The sequence below is a fragment of the Carassius gibelio genome, chromosome A22 (assembly GCF_023724105.1).
Source record: "Carassius gibelio isolate Cgi1373 ecotype wild population from Czech Republic chromosome A22, carGib1.2-hapl.c, whole genome shotgun sequence".
NCBI lineage: Eukaryota > Metazoa > Chordata > Actinopteri > Cypriniformes > Cyprinidae > Carassius > Carassius gibelio.
In genome coordinates, this window is record NC_068392.1 from 24,010,784 (window position 1) to 24,016,908 (window position 6,125).

Below are 6,125 nucleotides of genomic sequence, written 5' to 3' on the forward strand. Positions count from 1 at the left end.
TATTCAGTGCAAATCTTGCCAAACTGAAACAAGCTTATGCCTTATGAAGTACAATGTTTTCTGCAATGCTGTAAGACAGTTTTTAATGTGTTAGAAGTTATATGCACAAAAACTTATGTTAGGACTGCAATGATCAAGATTGTCAGTTTACAGCTTTCTGAGTCCAGTAATGTTGAAATAGTGTTTCTGTTCAAATGAAGTGAAATCAAGCCCAAATCTGCTCAAAAGCTTTTCTCTCTATTAGAGAAAGCTGTTTCATTCAATATTCAGTGCAAATCTTGCCAAACTGAAACAAGCTTATGCCTTATGAAGTACAATGTTTTCTGCAATGCTGTAAGACAGTTTTTAATGTGTTAGAAGTTATATGTACAAAAACTTATGTTAGGACTTCAATGATCAAGATTGTCAGTTTACAGCTTTCTGAGTCCAGTAATGCTGAAATAGTGTTTCTGTTGAAATGAAGTGAAATCAAGCCCAAATCTGCTCAAAAGCTTTTCTCTCTATTAGATAAAGCTGTTTCATTCAGTATTCAGTGCAAATCTTGCCAAACTGAAACAAGCTTATGTCTTATGAAGTACAATGTTTTCTGCAATGCTGTAAGACAGTTTTTAATGTGTTAGAAGTTATATGCACAAAAACTTATGTTAGGACTTCAATGATCAAGATTGTCAGTTTACAGCTTTCTGAGTCCAGTAATGCTGAAATAGTGTTTCTGTTCAAATGAAGTGAAATCAAGCCCAAATCTGCTCAAAAGCTTTTCTCTCTATTAGAGAAAGCTGTTTCATTCAGTATTCAGTGCAAATCTTGCCAAACTGAAACATGCTTATGTCTTATGAAATAAAATGTTTTCTGCAATGCTGTAAGACAGTTTTTAATGTGTTAGAAGTTATATACACAAAAACTAATGTTAGGACTGCAATGATCAAGATTGTCAGTTTACAGCTTTCTGAGTCCAGTAATGTTGAAATAGTGTTTCTGTTCAAATGAAGTGAAATCAAGCCCAAATCTGCTCAAAAGCTTTTCTCTCTATTAGAGAAAGCTGTTTCATTCAATATTCAGTGCAAATCTTGCCAAACTGAAACAAGCTTATGCCTTATGAAGTACAATGTTTTCTGCAATGCTGTAAGACAGTTTTTAATGTGTTAGAAGTTATATGCACAAAAACTAATGTTAGGACTGCAATGATCAAGATTGTCAGTTTACAGCTTTCTGAGTCCAGTAATGTTGAAATAGTGTTTCTGTTCAAATGAAGTGAAATCAAGCCCAAATCTGCTCAAAAGCTTTTCTCTCTATTAGAGAAAGCTGTTTCATTCAATATTCAGTGCAAATCTTGCCAAACTGAAACAAGCTTATGCCTTATGAAGTACAATGTTTTCTGCAATGCTGTAAGACAGTTTTTAATGTGTTAGAAGTTATATGCACAAAAACTTATGTTAGGACTTCAATGATCAAGATTGTCAGTTTACAGCTTTCTGAGTCCAGTAATGCTGAAATAGTGTTTCTGTTGAAATGAAGTGAAATCAAGCCCAAATCTGCTCAAAAGCTTTTCTCTCTATTAGATAAAGCTGTTTCATTCAGTATTCAGTGCAAATCTTGCCAAACTGAAACAAGCTTATGTCTTATGAAGTACAATGTTTTCTGCAATGCTGTAAGACAGTTTTTAATGTGTTAGAAGTTATATGCACAAAAACTTATGTTAGGACTGCAATGATCAAGATTGTCAGTTTACAGCTTTCTGAGTCCAGTAATGTTGAAATAGTGTTTCTGTTCAAATGAAGTGAAATCAAGCCCAAATCTGCTCAAAAGCTTTTCTCTCTATTAGAGAAAGCTGTTTCATTCAATATTCAGTGCAAATCTTGCCAAACTGAAACAAGCTTATGCCTTATGAAGTACAATGTTTTCTGCAATGCTGTAAGACAGTTTTTAATGTGTTAGAAGTTATATGCACAAAAACTTATGTTAGGACTTCAATGATCAAGATTGTCAGTTTACAGCTTTCTGAGTCCAGTAATGTTGAAATAGTGTTTCTGTTGAAATGAAGTGAAATCAAGCCCAAATCTGCTCAAAAGCTTTTCTCTCTATTAGATAAGGCTGTTTCATTCAGTATTCAGTGCAAATCTTGCCAAACTGAAACAAGCTTATGTCTTATGAAGTACAATGTTTTCTGCAATGCTGTAAGACAGTTTTTAATGTGTTAGAAGTTATATACACAAAAACTAATGTTAGGACTGCAATGATCAAGATTGTCAGTTTACAGCTTTCTGAGTCCAGTAATGTTGAAATAGTGTTTCTGTTCAAATGAAGTGAAATCAAGCCCAAATCTGCTCAAAAGCTTTTCTCTCTATTAGAGAAAGCTGTTTCATTCAATATTCAGTGCAAATCTTGCCAAACTGAAACAAGCTTATGCCTTATGAAGTACAATGTTTTCTGCAATGCTGTAAGACAGTTTTTAATGTGTTAGAAGTTATATGCACAAAAACTAATGTTAGGACTGCAATGATCAAGATTGTCAGTTTACAGCTTTCTGAGTCCAGTAATGTTGAAATAGTGTTTCTGTTCAAATGAAGTGAAATCAAGCCCAAATCTGCTCAAAAGCTTTTCTCTCTATTAGAGAAAGCTGTTTCATTCAATATTCAGTGCAAATCTTGCCAAACTGAAACAAGCTTATGCCTTATGAAGTACAATGTTTTCTGCAATGCTGTAAGACAGTTTTTAATGTGTTAGAAGTTATATGCACAAAAACTTATGTTAGGACTTCAATGATCAAGATTGTCAGTTTACAGCTTTCTGAGTCCAGTAATGCTGAAATAGTGTTTCTGTTGAAATGAAGTGAAATCAAGCCCAAATCTGCTCAAAAGCTTTTCTCTCTATTAGATAAAGCTGTTTCATTCAGTATTCAGTGCAAATCTTGCCAAACTGAAACAAGCTTATGTCTTATGAAGTACAATGTTTTCTGCAATGCTGTAAGACAGTTTTTAATGTGTTAGAAGTTATATGCACAAAAACTTATGTTAGGACTTCAATGATCAAGATTGTCAGTTTACAGCTTTCTGAGTCCAGTAATGCTGAAATAGTGTTTCTGTTGAAATGAAGTGAAATCAAGCCCAAATCTGCTCAAAAGCTTTTCTCTCTATTAGATAAAGCTGTTTCATTCAGTATTCAGTGCAAATCTTGCCAAACTGAAACAAGCTTATGCCTTATGAAGTACAATGTTTTCTGCAATGCTGTAAGACAGTTTTTAATGTGTTAGAAGTTATATGCACAAAAACTTATGTTAGGACTGCAATGATCAAGATTGTCAGTTTACAGCTTTCTGAGTCCAGTAATGTTGAAATAGTGTTTCTGTTCAAATGAAGTGAAATCAAGCCCAAATCTGCTCAAAAGCTTTTCTCTCTATTAGAGAAAGCTGTTTCATTCAATATTCAGTGCAAATCTTGCCAATCTGAAAGATGCTTATGCCTTATGAAATACAATGTTTTCTGCAATGCTGTAAGACAGTTTTTAATGTGTTAGAAGTTATATGCACAAAAACTTATGTTAGGACTTCAATGATCAAGATTGTCAGTTTACAGCTTTCTGAGTCCAGTAAAGTTGAAATGGTGCCTCTGTTCAAATGAAGTGAAATCAAGCCCAAATCTGCTCAAAAGCTTGTCTCTCTAATAGAGAAAGCTGTTTCATTCAGTATTCAGTGCAAATCTTGCCAAACTGAAAGATGCTTATGCCATATGAAGTACAATGTTTTCTGCAATGCTGTAAGACAGTTTTTAATGTGTTAGAAGTTATATGCACAAAAACTTATGTTAGGACTGCAATGATCAAGATTGTCAGTTTACAGCTTTCTGAGTCCAGTAATGTTGAAATAGTGTTTCTGTTCAAATGAAGTGAAATCAAGCCCAAATCTGCTCAAAAGCTTTTCTCTCTATTAGAGAAAGCTGTTTCATTCAATATTCAGTGCAAATCTTGCCAATCTGAAAGATGCTTATGCCTTATGAAATACAATGTTTTCTGCAATGCTGTAAGACAGTTTTTAATGTGTTAGAAGTTATATGCACAAAAACTTATGTTAGGACTTCAATGATCAAGATTGTCAGTTTACAGCTTTCTGAGTCCAGTAAAGTTGAAATGGTGCCTCTGTTCAAATGAAGTGAAATCAAGCCCAAATCTGCTCAAAAGCTTGTCTCTCTAATAGAGAAAGCTGTTTCATTCAGTATTCAGTGCAAATCTTGCCAAACTGAAAGATGCTTATGCCATATGAAATACAATGTTTTCTGCAATGCTGTAAGACAGTTTTTAATGTGTTAGAAGTTATATGCACAAAAACTTATGTTAGGACTTCAATGATCAAGATTGTCAGTTTACAGCTTTCTGAGTCCAGTAATGCTGAAATAGTGTTTCTGTTCAAATGAAGTGAAATCAAGCCCAAATCTGCTCAAAAGCTTTTCTCTCTATTAGAGAAAGCTGTTTCATTCAATATTCAGTGCAAATCTTGCCAAACTGAAACAAGCTTATGTCTTATGAAGTACAATGTTTTCTGCAATGCTGTAAGACAGTTTTTAATGTGTTAGAAGTTATATGCACAAAAACTTATGTTAGGAATTCAATGATCAAGATTGTCAGTTTACAGCTTTCTGAGTCCAGTAATGCTGAAATAGTGTTTCTGTTCAAATGAAGTGAAATCAAGCCCAAATCTGCTCAAAAGCTTTTCTCTCTATTAGAGAAAGCTGTTTCATTCAGTATTCAGTGCAAATCTTGCCAAACTGAAACATGCTTATGTCTTATGAAATAAAATGTTTTCTGCAATGCTGTAAGACAGTTTTTAATGTGTTAGAAGTTATATACACAAAAACTAATGTTAGGACTGCAATGATCAAGATTGTCAGTTTACAGCTTTCTGAGTCCAGTAATGTTGAAATAGTGTTTCTGTTCAAATGAAGTGAAATCAAGCCCAAATCTGCTCAAAAGCTTTTCTCTCTATTAGAGAAAGCTGTTTCATTCAATATTCAGTGCAAATCTTGCCAAACTGAAACAAGCTTATGCCTTATGAAGTACAATGTTTTCTGCAATGCTGTAAGACAGTTTTTAATGTGTTAGAAGTTATATGCACAAAAACTAATGTTAGGACTGCAATGATCAAGATTGTCAGTTTACAGCTTTCTGAGTCCAGTAATGTTGAAATAGTGTTTCTGTTCAAATGAAGTGAAATCAAGCCCAAATCTGCTCAAAAGCTTTTCTCTCTATTAGAGAAAGCTGTTTCATTCAATATTCAGTGCAAATCTTGCCAAACTGAAACAAGCTTATGCCTTATGAAGTACAATGTTTTCTGCAATGCTGTAAGACAGTTTTTAATGTGTTAGAAGTTATATGCACAAAAACTTATGTTAGGACTTCAATGATCAAGATTGTCAGTTTACAGCTTTCTGAGTCCAGTAATGCTGAAATAGTGTTTCTGTTGAAATGAAGTGAAATCAAGCCCAAATCTGCTCAAAAGCTTTTCTCTCTATTAGATAAAGCTGTTTCATTCAGTATTCAGTGCAAATCTTGCCAAACTGAAACAAGCTTATGTCTTATGAAGTACAATGTTTTCTGCAATGCTGTAAGACAGTTTTTAATGTGTTAGAAGTTATATGCACAAAAACTTATGTTAGGACTGCAATGATCAAGATTGTCAGTTTACAGCTTTCTGAGTCCAGTAATGTTGAAATAGTGTTTCTGTTCAAATGAAGTGAAATCAAGCCCAAATCTGCTCAAAAGCTTTTCTCTCTATTAGAGAAAGCTGTTTCATTCAATATTCAGTGCAAATCTTGCCAAACTGAAACAAGCTTATGCCTTATGAAGTACAATGTTTTCTGCAATGCTGTAAGACAGTTTTTAATGTGTTAGAAGTTATATGCACAAAAACTTATGTTAGGACTTCAATGATCAAGATTGTCAGTTTACAGCTTTCTGAGTCCAGTAATGCTGAAATAGTGTTTCTGTTGAAATGAAGTGAAATCAAGCCCAAATCTGCTCAAAAGCTTTTCTCTCTATTAGATAAAGCTGTTTCATTCAGTATTCAGTGCAAATCTTGCCAAACTGAAACAAGCTTATGCCTTATGAAGTACAATGTTTTCTGCAATGCTGTAAGA